Below are 14320 nucleotides of genomic sequence, written 5' to 3'. Positions count from 1 at the left end.
TAGGGGAATGGTGCAGAGCACAGAGTGGGGGAGGCAGGACAGGGTAGGGGAATGGTGCAGGGCACAGATCGGGGGAGGCAGCAGGACAGGGTAGGGGAATGGTGCAGGGCACAGAGCGGCGGAGGCAGCAGGACAGGGTAGGGGAATGGTGCCGGGCTCAGAGTGGGGGAGGCAACAGGACAGAGTAGGTGAATGGTGCAGGGCACAGAGAAGGGAAGACAGCAGGACAGTGTAGGGGAATGGAGCAGGGCACAGAGTGGGGGAGGCAGCAGGACAGGGTAGTGGAATGGTGCAGGACACAGAGCAGGGGAAGCAGCAGGACAGGGTAGGGGAATGGTGCAGGGCACAGAGCAGGGAAGGCAGCAGGACAGGGTAGGGGAATGGTGCAGGGCACAGAGTGGGGGAGGCAGCAGGACAGGGTAGGGGAATGGTGCAGGGCACAGAGCGGGGGAAGCAGCAGGACAGGGTAGGGGAATGGTGCAGGGCACAGAGCAGGGAAGGCAGCAGGACAGGGTAGGGGAATGGTGCAGGGCACAGAGTGGGGGAGGCAGCAGGACAGGGTAGGGGAGTGGTGCAGGGCACAGATCGGGGGAAGCAGCAGGACAGGGTAGGGGAATGGTGCAGGGCACAGAGCAGGGAAGGCAGCAGGACAGGGTAGGGGAATGTTGCAGGGCACAGAGTGGGGGAGGCAGCAGGACAGGGTAAGGGAATGGTGCAGGGCACAGAGCAGGGGAGGCAGCTGGACAGGGTAGGGGAATGGTGCAGGGCAGAGTGGGGGAGGCAACAGGACAGAGTAGCTGAATGGTGCAGGGCACAGAGAAGGGAAGACAGCAGGACAGGGTAGGGGAATGGAGCAGGGCACAGAGTGGGGGAAGCAGCAGGACAGGGTAGGGGAATGGTGCAGGGCACAGAGCAGGGAAGGCAGCAGGACAGGGTAAGGGAATGGTGCAGGGCACAGAGCAGGGAAGACTGCAGGACAGGGTAGGGGAATGTAGCAGGGCACAGAGTGGGGGAGGCAGCAGGACAGGGTAGGGGAATGGTGAATGGCACAGAGCGGGGGAGGCAGCAGGACAGGGTAGGGGAATGGTGCAGGGCACAGAGCGGGGGAGGCAGCAGGACAGGGTAGGGGAATTTTGCAGGGCTCAGAGTGGGGGAGGCAACAGGACAGAGTAGGTGAATGGTGCAGGGCACAGAGAAGGGAAGACAGCAGGACAGGGTAGGGGAATGGAGCAGGGCACAGAGTGGGGGAGGCAGCAGGACAGGGTAGGGGAATGGTGCAGGACACAGAGCGGGGGAAGCAGCAGGACAGGGTAGGGGAATGGTGCAGGGCACAGAGTGGGGAAGGCAGCAGGACAGGGTAGGGGAATGGTGCAGGGCACAGAGTGGGGGAGGCAGCAGGACAGGGTAGGGGAATGGTGCAGGGCACAGAGCGGGGGAAGCAGCAGGACAGGGTAGGGGAATGGTGCAGGGCACAGAGCAGGGAAGGCAGCAGGACAGGGTAGGGGAATGTTGCAGGGCACAGAGTGGGGGAGGCAGCAGGACAGGGTAAGGGAATGGTGCAGGGCACAGAGCAGGGGAGGCAGCTGGACAGGGTAGGGGAATGGTGCAGAGCACAGAGCGGGGGAGGCAGCAGGACAGGGGAGGGGAATGGAGCAGGGCACAGAGTGGGGGAGGCAGCAGGACAGGGTAGGGGAATGGTGCAGGGCACAGAGAGGGGGAGGCACCAGGATAGGGTAGGGGAATGGTGCAGGGCACAGAGTGGGGGGAACCTGGACAGGGTAGGGGAATGGTGCAGAGCATTGTATTTCCTTCATATGCATCTATTTATTCTGATTGGGAAGATTTATGCTAAGATCTGCCATATGAATCTATATATGTGTGTGCACATTACTCCCCTGTGAAGGGATGATATATGAAATTGTGTGATACCAATGAAATAGAAATCCCCAATTAACTCCACTAATTCTAAACACTACCTTGATCAGAATTAGCCCAATTAGAACCCAATTAACAGGAACATGGTACGTAGTATAATATCCCTGTATCTGTATATGTTGTCCCTTGAGACCTTATATAGGGAAAAACATATCTGGGCTGGTAATATACCTATAGATTGATGAACATATCTTATCCTGAGACTCACCATACCTCTTTTGAAATTATGGATGGATCTCTTTTTTGTGCAATCTGCTTTTAGTAAAGGTTCCAAAAAGCAAACATACAGATATATAGAATCATACAAAAACTAGTAAATCCATATCAAAATGTATAGCAATTGGAAACCAGTATAAAGTTATATAATGAACAATAACTATAGTGGAAAATAAATAAAATAAAATATAGAAAAAGAAAAGTACAGAAAAACTATCAGATGGGGGGGTAGGGGAGGGTCGTCTTATATTAAAAGAGTAAATCTATTCAAAAATAAGGAAGCCAAGAGATATTATGGGATAGATACAGTTGGAGACATATAATTGTTATACTCCGCTGAGGATTTATACTCCAACCATGGCAGCCAAGTAGTGGTAAAAGGCGGCCTATTGGTGGGAAGAGGTATAAGATCCTCCATTGATAAATAATAATCAATTCTCTGGAACCAATCTTTACGTGTGGGTGGGTCACAGGAATTCCAGAAAATTGGGATGACCGCTCTTGCTGCATTACTTAGATGGCACAGTAAGGATTTCTTATAACTTAAGCTAGACCCACTGTTTTGTGAGCTCCAGTGTCTGCCTAGGGATTCAGGAACGGATATCTATGTGTCTCAGGCTCTTGTTTTTGCTTTGGGTTTTATTTTATGAAATTACATGTCTAATGAACCTTTAAAAATGTTTACAGACTATAGTCCTTATAGATTTGAATGTGAGAAATGCAAATGTGTTATTGTTATTTGACAGTTTGATAATTGGTTTCTTTGGTTTTTATGAATATTGTCCCTTGATACACCTTGTGATCTTTTTACTTCCAGATATAGAATAAACAAACATAGAAGTGCCTTTTGTCTTTTGGCAGATTACCATATTGACGGAGATTATCTCCAGACCAGAGTAGGAGAATTTTGGGATTTGTTTATAACTAATTTACAAGTCAGTCAATCTATATCCCAAAGGTACGGTTTTAGTGTGTCCAGATCTACTAAGGATACCCACCTTAGTAACAGAAAAAATAAGACTGTCTGGTATTCATCCCCTAAGTAGGAGATACCTCATACAATAGAACAGGGTTTTGTAAACCCACAGAGAAGGGTTTTGTAAATCCACAGAGGAGGGTTTTGTAAACCAAAAGATATGGGTAATACAGATAGTAAGCACCTGTTCGACTGTCAGACCCCCACAGATATGTGCACAGTTTCAAGTCCTGGGGTGACAGAAGGGATGTCCAAACTCTTTAATAAGGTTGGCATACACAGAAATGGCACACACTTGACCCAATTAAATTACGACAGATACATAAGTCATATGGCCCCTACATAAAGAGTAACAAACTTGAAGGCAAACTTTGGAATTAAATAAAAGTGTCAGAACAGATCTTGTTAGAGAAAGAGTCACAAGAAAGGGAATAAGATTTTAACACATTTACTACCAGTTCTATAGAGGTGACAATGAGCAGAAAACATTATACACAATAATTAGATATACACTATCTTTCCAATAGCAGGTGCTATAATTATTCAGTGTACAATACATTATTTATAACATATTTCCAATAGATCAGGGCTGGATTATAGATGGGGCGGTCACCTAGGGTCCCCCACACATTTCTCCTACCCAGCCTACTCTGAACCCTCCCTGACCTGGCCGGCTCTCGGCACCATTGCAGTCCCTCCCACATACTTACCTTCCAGTCCAGTGTTTCCACCTTCCCCTCGGCCAGGGTGGATGGGATCAGCGCTTGTCTGGCTCCCTGCTCTCCCAGCCTCGGCCAGGGTGGATGGGATCGGCGCTCGTCTGGCTCCCTGCTCTCCCAGCCTCGGCCAGGGTGGATGGGATCGGCGCTCGTCTTGCTCCCTGCTCTCCCAGCCTCGGCCAGGGTGGATGGGATCGGCGCTCGTCTGGCTCCCTGCTCTCCCAGCCTCGGCCAGGGTGGATGGGATCGGCGCTCGTCTGGCTCCCTGCTCTCCCAGCCTCGGCTGCTGCTCAGTTATGACTGGTGACCATGTGCGGCTCCAGCAGAAGGAAGGTGGCCGCCGGGTGCATAATTCTCACCAATCATGACCACCAGGGTCCTGACAGGTAAATGCTCATTGCAAGGACAGCGGCTGTGAAGGGGGGCTCTGGCTGGCAGCCTGGCACTGTAAGGTGGCACCTGGCTGCCTAGAGACCACCCTCCCCAATGGTCCCACCTGCAGTATGCTGATATTTGTATCATTAGTAATATTATGGAGTGGGGAGGGGCCCCCCACAAGCCTTAATCCGACCCTGCAATAGAGGGCGCTATCAGTAAACTAAAACTAACATACTATTTTGTTATATTTTACTATTGAATACAACAATAATAATTTATATGGTTATAATGTGCTGATAATCACAAGTCATGTATGTAAAGGTGATTTTTTCCTCTGTCTGTTTTTCTTTTACTTTTCCCTTTAGTTTTAATCTCATATACTGGAAACAAATATTCTATTTTTATCATTTAATAAGTTATCATAATTAATAACTTATACATAATTAATATCTTACTCGCAAGGTTTTATCCAGGAAATATTCCTTTACAGCATTAGGATAATTTCATTTAGGAAAACATTGCACCCATTACACTAAAATAACACTTAAGGTGTGTGTACAGCAGGGATGGGAAACCTGAGGGCCATATGAGGCCCTCGGAATCATTTGGTCTGAACCTCAGAACATTTTTTGCTAGCCTCATCTGGCTAGTAGGGTACCTAGAATGGCCCCCTCCAGCCAGAATCTATGCAGCAGAGCCACCTGGAGCGTCCCTAGGATGCTTCAGATGGTCCCACCACTGCCCTTACAGCTCAGGATGCTCCGGGCATTGCTGTAATCACCAGTGATTGTGGCCCCGCCCCTGTGTAACATTATGTGGAGGGGGTGTGGCTTGCACCAGGCCTAAAAAATAATGTTATATACGTCAAAATGGCCCTCGGCAGAAAAAAGGTTCCTCATCCCTGGTGTACAGGGTACTGCATGTGTGTACAGATGTGTGCATGTGTGTGTGTGCAGGGTTGTGCATGTGTGTACAGATGTGTGCGTATGTGTGTACAGGTGTGTGTTTACAGGTGCATGTGTGTGTTTGTGTGTATAGGTTAGTGTGTTTACAGATGTGTGCATGTGCGTGTACAGGTGTGTGTGTACAGATATACAGTGAAATGTAAGGGGGAGGACAGCATAGAATCCGTTTGATTAGCCACATGGTGGCGGCCATTTTACCCCATTCCAAACTGTTCATTCATTAATTCATTTCCGCTGATAATAAACACATTTGATCTATACGGAATCGGTATGATTCACCGCTGGACCCATGCCCGGCGATTCAAATCCCGGCAGCGCCAGCCCGACAAGGATGAAAATCCAGATTGTCCCCAGGTAAGTATTCACTAACCTATTCTACCCCCTAACCCTCCCTTAGGGGTGCCTTACTCTAACCTTCCCCCACAGTGCCTAACCCTAATCCCCTCTAAGTGCCTAAATCTAAACCCCCCTTCCCCACCTCCTAAACCCCCTGTTGGGGTGCCTAAACCTAACACTTCCTCCACTTGCCTAACCCTAACCTCCCAGGGGGGTGCCTAACCCTAAGTCCCCCCTGGGAACCCTAAACCTAACCCTCCGCCCCCGCGGCTGTCCGCGCTCGGCGTCCCATCGATCGGGATGCCGGGCGCCGGTCTCCGGCCTCAGTAAAATGGCAGGCATCTAGATTTAGACTCCTGTCATTTAACCCTCACCGGGATTAAGCAGTCGGAAAGCCGGCTGTCGGGATTAGGTCCGCCGGCTTCCCAACTGCATACCGAACTATACAATCACATCTATCTCTATCACACAATTAAAGCCTGGGATTATAGCTATTATAGCATCATAGGTGAGACTAAGGGGTGGTCCGGGTGTGCATTGAGCCACCCATTAGCTAGATCACCCAATTCCCTGTAAATAAATCTGATTACCATCCGCCCGGTCAGGAAAGGATTTGCATACACATCCTGGCCCGGGAGGAAAGAGTCTGCCTAGTAGCTCCCAAGCTCCACCTCCCCTCCTCAATCACTGGGCATTCAGCTGCTAACTCACATGATGATGTCACTGCACATGGTGATGTCACTTCACATGATGATGTCACTGCACATGATGATGTCACTGCACATGGTGATGTCACTGCACATGGGCTCTCTGTGTGTACTCAGTCACATTGTGCTGCTGGAGAAGAGCGATTTGGAGGAGCCTCACAGTCACAGTGACAGCAGCACCAGCAAGATGCGGAGACCGCTGTGACTGAGTGATCTCCCTGATGAAGGGGAGAGGGGCTCAGTCAGCTGCAGATAAGGGTGGGGGAGGGGAGGCTGTCTGCATTGTATATAATCTGTAATAAAGTATAAATAGCAGGAACCCCAGATTTTTCAAACTCGTTTCCTGCAAGTTACAGTGAACTAAACAATGTTTGATTACAATGTACATTTTTATATATCATTAGAGAGTGTATATACTGTGATAGAAGCACTGGTAAAGTGATAAATGGTATATATGTGTGTCCAAGGTTTCTGACCTATGTACTTTAAACCCCCAGGATATGTCTCTGCTTGATTAGCATTTGTGCTTTAAGTAAAAGCTGGATAATGGGTCCTGGGAGTGTGGATGTGAGAGAGAAGATAGGGCTCTATCCACAAGGCTGGTTCGGGTTTTCTGGCCTTCATCCTGAGAGCAGGCTAATTAGTGATCGCACCTGTAGGGGGCTCATAAAAGCTGTGTCAGGGTTTGGCTCAGGGTCTCATACCTGGGGAGAGCAGGCAGTCAGGCTTGTTCAGAGACACTGTGATGTACCACTTGTAAGTACTGTGCATATGCCTATGTTGGTGTTTAAGGCATAGGCCCTGCCACTTTGTGAGAGGGAATTTATTGTTTAGTTAGTGCCCAGATGGGCTAAGATTTATTTTTGCTTTACATTTTTATACTGTACAATAAAAACTAGCTGCAGCTATCTTGCATGAAAACCCTGGTCTGGTGTGTTGTTTCCTGGCAGCTGTGTGTTTGGAGGTGTCCATCTACTCTAGCAGAGGGACCTTCTACCCCAATCCTATTATAGAACACACACACACACGCTTATCCGCATACACGCACATACTTTCTGTACTCATTTTATCCTTGATAATGGGTAATGAATATGTGTCAGTGTAACAGCAGTATATTAGTATATTTAAACATTGAAGGTATAATATCTTTAATGTTTTTTTAAATACTTTGCTATGAATAACATTTGCACTATTGGGGTAAGAATTTGGTATTGGGATTGCTTAGAATAAAAGTATAGGGCAGTATTACTGGTATTTATATGCTACTGAGGACAATGCCTAGAATGTATTCCATTGTCTATACAGGACACTGTAATAACTAAGGTTAGGCTGTGGGTGCGAGACTTAGACTTTGGGGGTTTAGAGTTAAGCTGTGGGGGGATAGAGTTAGGCTGCGGGTGGATGGCTTAGGCTTTGGGACTGTTAGGATAAATCTGTGGGGGGGTTAGGGTTACGTTGTGAGGGGATTGGGTTTAGCTGTGGAGGATAGTGTTAGGCTGTGGGGGATAGGGTTAAACTGTGGGGGATAGGCTGTGAAGGATAGTGTTTGGTTGTGAGGGGATAGGGCTAGGATGTGAGGGGATAGGGCTAGGATGTGAGGGGATAGGGTTAGGATGTGAGGGGATAGGGTTAGGATGTGAGGGGATAGTGTTAGGATGTGGTGGTATAGGGTTAGGATGTGAGGGGATAGGGTTAGGATGTGAGGGGATAGGGTTAGGATGTGAGGGGGATAGGGTTAGGATGTGAGGGGATAGGGTTAGGATGTGAGGGGATAGGGTTAGGATGTGAGGAGATAGGGTTAGGCTGTGAGGGTGTAGGGTTAGGATTCGAGGGGATAGTGTTAGGATGTGAGGGGGATAGGGTTAGGATGTGAGGGGATAGGGTTAGGATGTGAGGGGATAGGGTTAGGATGTGAGGGGTGAGGGGATAGGGTTAGGATGTGAGGGGATAGGGTTAGGATGTGAGGGGATAGGGTTAGGATGTGAGGGGATAGGGTTAGGATGTGAGGGGATAGGGTTAGGATGTGGGGGGATAGGGTTAGGATGTGAGGGGGTAGGGTTAGGATGTGAGGGGGTAGGGTTAGGATGTGAGGGGGATAGGGTTAGGATGTGAGGGGATAGGGTTAGGATGTGAGGGGTGAGGAGAGTGTTGGGATGTGAGGGGATAGGGTTAGGATGTGAAGGGATAGGGTTAGGATGTGAGTGGATAGTGTTAGGATGTGAGGGGATAGGGTTAGGATGTGAGGGGATAGTGTTAGGATGTGGGGGGATAGGGTTAGGATGTGAGGGGATAGTGTTAGGATGTGAGGGGGTAGGGTTAGGATGTGAGGGGGTAGGGTTAGGATGTGAGGGGTGAGGAGATAGTGTTGGGATGTGAGGGGGTAGGGTTAGGATGTGAAGGGATAGGGTTAGGATGTGAGGGGATAGTGTTAGGATGTGAGGGGATAGTGTTAGGATGTGAGGGGATAGGGTTAGGACGTGAGGGGATAGGGTTAGGACGTGAGGGGATAGGGTTAGGATGTGAGGGGATAGGGTTAGGATGTGAGGGGTGAGGGGATAGGGTTAGGATGTGAGGGGATAGGGTTAGGATGTGAGGGGATAGGGTTAGGATGTGGGGGGATAGGGTTAGGATGTGGGGGGATAGGGTTAGGATGTGAGGGGGATAGGGTTAGGATGTGAGGGGGATAGGGTTAGGATGTGAGGGGGATAGGGTTAGGATGTGAGGGGATAGGGTTAGGATGTGAGGGGATAGGGTTAGGATGTGAGGGGATAGGGTTAGGATGTGAGGGGTGAGGAGATAGTGTTGGGATGTGGGGATAGGGTTAGGATGTGAAGGGATAGGGTTAGGATGTGAGTGGATAGTGTTAGGATGTGAGGGGATAGGGTTAGGATGTGAGGGGATAGTGTTAGGATGTGGGGGGATAGGGTTAGGATGTGAGGGGATAGTGTTAGGATGTGAGGGGGTAGGGTTAGGATGTGAGGGGGTAGGGTTAGGATGTGAGGGGATAGGGTTAGGATGTGAGGGGTGAGGAGATAGTGTTGGGATGTGAGTGGGTAGGGTTAGGATGTGAAGGGATAGGGTTAGGATGTGAGGGGATAGTGTTAGGATGTGAGGGGATAGTGTTAGGATGTGAGGGGATAGTGTTAGGATGTGAGGGGATAGTGTTAGGACGTGAGGGGATAGGGCTAGGACGTGAGGGGATAGGGTTAGGATGTGAGGGGATAGGGCTAGGCTGTGGGGGATAGTGTTAGGATGTGAGGGGATAGGGTTAGGATGTTAGGATAGGGTTAGGCTGTGGGGGATAGTGTTAGGATGTGAGGGGATAGGGTTAGGATGTGGGGGGATAGGGTTAGGATGTGGGGGGATAGGGTTAGGATGTGGGGGGATAGGGTTAGGATGTGAGGGGATAGGGTTAGGATGTGAGGGGATAGGGTTAGGATGTGAGGGGATAGGGTTAGGATGTGAGGGGATAGGGTTAGGCTGTAGGGGATAGGGTTAAACTGTGGTGGATAGGGTTAAACTGTGGGGGATAGTGTTTGGTTGTGAGTGGATAGTTAGGCTGTGGGGGATAGGAATAGGCTGTGAGGGGTTAGAGTTAGGCACTATATGGAAGATTAGCAGGATACTTCCTGGAATGCTGGAGGATCCCATGTGTGAAGTCACATTACCACCGGGACCTGGAAGCCGCTGCAGCCATCAGGAGCAGGTAAGTAGCTGCTGGGCCACCGGGGAGAATATGGTGACTTTCTACAGATCTACATGATGACTATCAACATGGCTCATGTCAGCATTAAACATGTTGCCAGATCACACTATCGATAGCTTGGTTCCAATGTTCGATGGTTTACACAAGGCTGAGGTTACAATGTTTCCTCACCATCAACAATTCAGTTCCGATGTTGGCTCATTGTGACTGACTCCTGTGGCCTGGCCATCCCCCACTTACTCCAGAGACTCTTCCACCAGACATGCAGCTTGGGCAGCAGCCAGGTGTCTGTGATGTCACGGTAACACTCAGTATGTCACAGCAGAGCAGCTCTGCATGGCAATGACTGACGGCACTGCTGATTGGCTAAGCTCAGAGTCGGGGCAGTCACATGGGTGTCACAGGCAGTGGAGCAGTGTGTGGTCAATGCTGATTGGCTAAGCTCAGAGTCCATCAGGGCAGTCAGATGGGAGTCACAGGTGGTGGAGCACTGTGTGATCACTGCTGAGCATGAAGCACAGTAACAGCCAGCCTACCATTATTAGGAGGCGGTGGGTCAGCTCAGCCAGTCCTGCTATAACCATGAAGTGTCCTGTGTAGAGACATCAGAACACACTGATATTTCATAACCAATGTTTAAAACTAAATGTTCTGTGACCAAAGTTAAATACATCGGCACTATCAATGTTTTCTTCATGTCGTTAATTCTTACTGTAATACAGACATCAGTAATAGTATCTAAGTTGTTATCAGAGAAAATGTGGAGATGATTTACCATAGATGGTTCCAGTGACAATTCCCAGCATCCTCCTCCAGTCCTCAGACCAAAGCTGGGGGATGTGCAGAGGGGCAGGTACATTAGTCCATGTATAAGGGGGAACTGTCCTATTATATCTGTATGACTGACATAGAGCAGACACATTACTGACATAGGGAGACGCTTTGACCCATCAGATAGGCTCATACACAGGTCCTTGTACCCATTACATGATCCCACATATGGGCTGTTATGGATCACATGAGGTAGATTCTCCCGTTATAAATTTCTTCATTGCTGATCAATATCATATACTATACATGGGAACCCCGGTATTACTATACATTACACGGGAACCCCAGTATTACTATACTATACACTACACGGGAACCCCGGTATTACTCTACTATACACTACACGGGAACCCCGTATTATTACTATACACTACACGGGAACCCCGGTATTACTATACTATACACTACATGAGAACCCTGGTATTACTATACACTACAGGGGAACCCCGGTATTACTATACACTACATGAGAACCCTGGTATTACTATACCAGGGCTCGACAAAATCCGAGGGCCAGGTTGCCTGGCGACCAGATTTTCAGCAAGCCCCGGGCCGTGTAGTGCAGACAGCGAGCGCAGTCCACACTACAGAGTAACAAACATACAGCCGCCAGCGGCGGCTGTGTGTTTGTTATAGCAGCCGATGAGTCTGTCAGACTCTCATTAGCTGCTACGTCGTCCACGGAGTGAGCCAGCTGGAGCTCACTCATGAGCTCCGCCTTCCGGCTCACCCCACAGCAGGTTGTGAGAGACCATGACGTCTCTCCCACACTACTGTAGTGCAGAGCGGCCAGGAGGAGCGGACAGCGGCAGTCGTTGGCTGGAGCGTGGATCAGGTAAGTTGCGGTTTATTTTTTTTGTAAGGTGCACTGCATAGGGGGGGTGGCCGCTACTTGAGACACTGTGGGGGCACTGCATAGTTTGAGTGGCCACAACTGTGGGGGCACTGCATAGGTGGGTGTGGCCGCTACTGGGGACACTGTATGGGGGGCCACTACTGGGGCATTGTACAGGGTGGGGCCTCTACTAGGGGCAATGAATAGTGGGGACTACTACTGGGGTCACTGCATTTGGGGGACAACTACTGGGTGCACTGCACAGGGAGGTGGCCGCTACTGGGGGCACTGCATTGGGGGGGTTGGCCGCTACTGGGGGCACTGTATAAGGGGGGGTGTTACTAGGACACTGTATGGGGGGCACTACTAAGGGCAATGCATAGTGCGGACTACTACTGGGGGCACTGCAGAGGGGGGGACTATTACTGGGGGCACTGCAGAGGGGGGACTACTACTGGGGGCCTTGCATAGGGGAACCACTACTGGGGGAACTGCATAGGGGTGCCCAAAGCAGCCTTGCATCTAGGCCCACCATTCTCTAGTTCGGGCACTGCCGGCGGTGGCTTTGCTTGCCCGGGGTTTTTTGGCTGTGGAGGGGTGGTCTTTCTGGGGGTTGGTTGCCTGGAGAGGCGGGTTAGCTGCTCAATAATGTGGCTGTGGAAGGGTGGTTTACCTGGAGTACCCCGTTAGTGGTGTGGCCATGGGGGTTGGTTGCCTGGGGGCGTAGGTGCTCAGTAATGCTGCCCCTGGCTCCTAGGTTTTAGAAAAATTTGTCAAGCCCTGAACTATACTATACACTACACGGGAACCCCGGTATTACTATACTATACACTACACAGGAACCCCGGTATTACTACACTATACACTACATGGGAACCCCGGTATTACTATACACTACACGGGAACCCCGGTATTACTACAGTACACACTACACGGGAACCCCGGTATTAATATAATTGGTTGGGGACGGGATACTGGCAGTTCGGATGCTGCCGGTCACTATACCAACAGTGGCATCCAGTCAGAATCCAGATGCCTTAAGGCAAGTACCCTACTCCCCCCTCATCTCAGCATCCTCCTGGTACCTAATCTAATACTTACCATCAGGATATCAGCGGTGATTCTGGTGCTGGGATTCTGACCGCCAGCATCCTACCACAGAGCTGCCGACTACATCCCAATATAATAATGGTTACAGGTATCTCCCTCATTCCCCCCACACCCCGCCTTTTCCTTTATACACAAGTTATTACTAAACACAGCAGTGAGGCAGAATTTTCTACATCAGAGTCATTTTATTGCAACTTTACAAGAATATAGTTTCCTTCTGTAGTAACACTTGGAATGTTATTTATTGAATATTTAGAACTATTTACTATAATATTGTGTGATTGAATACAGCAAGAAAAGCAGATTTTAAAATGAGCAGCTGCTGTATCCTGCAACCTGGGGGCAGACACACAAGCAGCAGATAAGGTGGGTGGAGCTGGAAATCTGAAACTAAAGAGAATGGTAACAGCAGCACAGAGTATTTCAGCTCATATAACTCCATTACAGCTATGATCAGACAAGACAGACATGGATACAGCTAGGTAACAGTACAGAGTAATGATGTGAGGCTCCCGGCATACTGGTGTAGTGACGCTGTGCTGTGCACCTGTATATAGATAACAGATCATACATCCAACGCGCAGCATCCTGGCATTTTCCATCAGGTGGGGTCTGTACGTATTAGGAGCCATCCATGAGGAATAGCTGTCCTGGCTTTCTCTCTTTGGTGTAATATGGTCCTTACATTAATGATGAGAGTAACATCCTGCACATAATAGTCCTGTAACGTCCAGTTACTCATACAGAGCAATTCCTGTTATTATTCATGGCTTGTGTACAATGTGTCATTTCTGTATTACTCATGTATTATAAGCTGCAGGATATGATACTCGCACAGTGCTGTCATTCCCTCCATGGCACACATACAATAGAGATGACAGATTATCTAATACATATGTACTGACAAAATGCTGATATATATCATGATAGGAGGAAATAACAGGACAGGCCAGTGTATCCATGCAGGTGCCCATCAGAGAGCAAATCCCCAACACCAGAGCGGTGTCACAGTGACAGGAGACAGGAGAGAGGGGCACACGTGTAAGACAAAACCTTTCTTGTTTGGGTATGAGAAATGGACACTAAGACAGTCACAGTATAAAGGTACTAAGAGCAAAGTTAGGATAAAGCTAAAACACAAAACTGCATAACAAGCAGATTCTTCTGAAGAAGAGCTTACTAGGCTGGAAACGCATTAAGGACAGCAGACTACATCTTCTATAAGGAAGACCCTGATACCTGAATACCGGCATCCGTGGGTTAGTCACTGCTTTACCTTATCCGGATGGTCAGCAGTGCAGACACTACGCTTTTTTACATCTCATTTCCGGTACGCAGAGCTTAAGGGCAACTGACATTTGAAAAGACTGAATATATTTGTGTGGATGGCAATTTAGAGCCTAATTTTATTTATTGTGTTTTACATATGCCATTTTATATTGATAAATAAATGCACTTTTTGATTGGCAATATTATACTATTTTGTGTTTCTCTCTTTACATATTTAAATTGCCTGTCATATGGTCTAATGAGGGATCAGGAAAGAACGTAACAGATTTTTCCTTTATTCTCTGGTGTGAGCGCCACCTAGTGGTTACACATTTTT

The 14320-nt window shown here is 48.7% G+C and overlaps 1 protein-coding gene across 1 annotated transcript in view; it reads left to right on the top strand.

Moving 5' to 3' along the window:
• LOC148517284 (uncharacterized) overlaps positions 1-14320 on the top strand; it is a 99259-nt gene that overhangs the window by 39124 nt on the left and 45815 nt on the right. The window lies entirely within an intron of this gene.

Source organism: Taudactylus pleione, unplaced genomic scaffold (genome assembly GCF_031769625.1).
Source record: "Taudactylus pleione unplaced genomic scaffold, aTauple2 ptg000224l, whole genome shotgun sequence".
Taxonomy (NCBI): Eukaryota; Metazoa; Chordata; class Amphibia; order Anura; family Myobatrachidae; genus Taudactylus; species Taudactylus pleione.
Note: the sequence above shows the minus strand (reverse complement) of the source record. Positions and strands in the feature narration are given on the sequence as shown.